General features: G+C 40.0%; 1 long non-coding RNA gene across 1 annotated transcript; it reads left to right on the forward strand.

The window, feature by feature from the left end:
• On the forward strand, positions 1–487 carry LOC106512600 (uncharacterized). Its single transcript, XR_001309694.1, has 3 exons — positions 1–63; positions 189–266; positions 417–487. It is a non-coding gene; the product is annotated as an uncharacterized LOC106512600 (long non-coding RNA).
• The last annotated feature ends 5 nt before the right edge of the window (positions 488–492 follow it).

Genomic DNA, 492 nt, shown 5'->3' on the forward strand with positions numbered 1-492 from the left:
CAGTGGTCCTGCTGGTTATCAGTGTTCTGCTGGCTGCTGCTCTCATCATTATCATCAGACTCTGTGAGTTTAAGAACAGAAACCATGTGTAAAATAAAGGTTTGCAGGGTAACACACAGTGGTTTAGTGTTTACAATCACAAGGTTTTGGACTTAGTTTGATCTCATCTGCTGTTTTGTTTTTATCAGTTTTTGTCATCTTGGTGAGCAATAAATCTGTTCAAACTGTGAGAGAGGAGAATGAAGCTCTGAGGAAAAACCTCTCAGGTGAGACTGTCAGGGACTGAAAGAGTCCACAATGTTCAGACTGAAAGTCTCAGTTTGTTCTGTCAGGACCAATGTCTTTTTACAACTTTCTTCAGTTTCAATTTAACAAAAATGAGACTGGTTTTAAATACTTTTTATTGTTTTGAACAGAAATAACCTGGGGAGATCAGCCAACATGTCCTCCTCCTTCATGTCCTCCTCCTCCTTCATGTCCTCCTCCTGAAAC

The sequence above is a fragment of the Austrofundulus limnaeus genome, unplaced genomic scaffold (genome assembly GCF_001266775.1).
Source record: "Austrofundulus limnaeus strain Quisiro unplaced genomic scaffold, Austrofundulus_limnaeus-1.0 Scaffold8798, whole genome shotgun sequence".
Taxonomy (NCBI): Eukaryota; Metazoa; Chordata; class Actinopteri; order Cyprinodontiformes; family Rivulidae; genus Austrofundulus; species Austrofundulus limnaeus.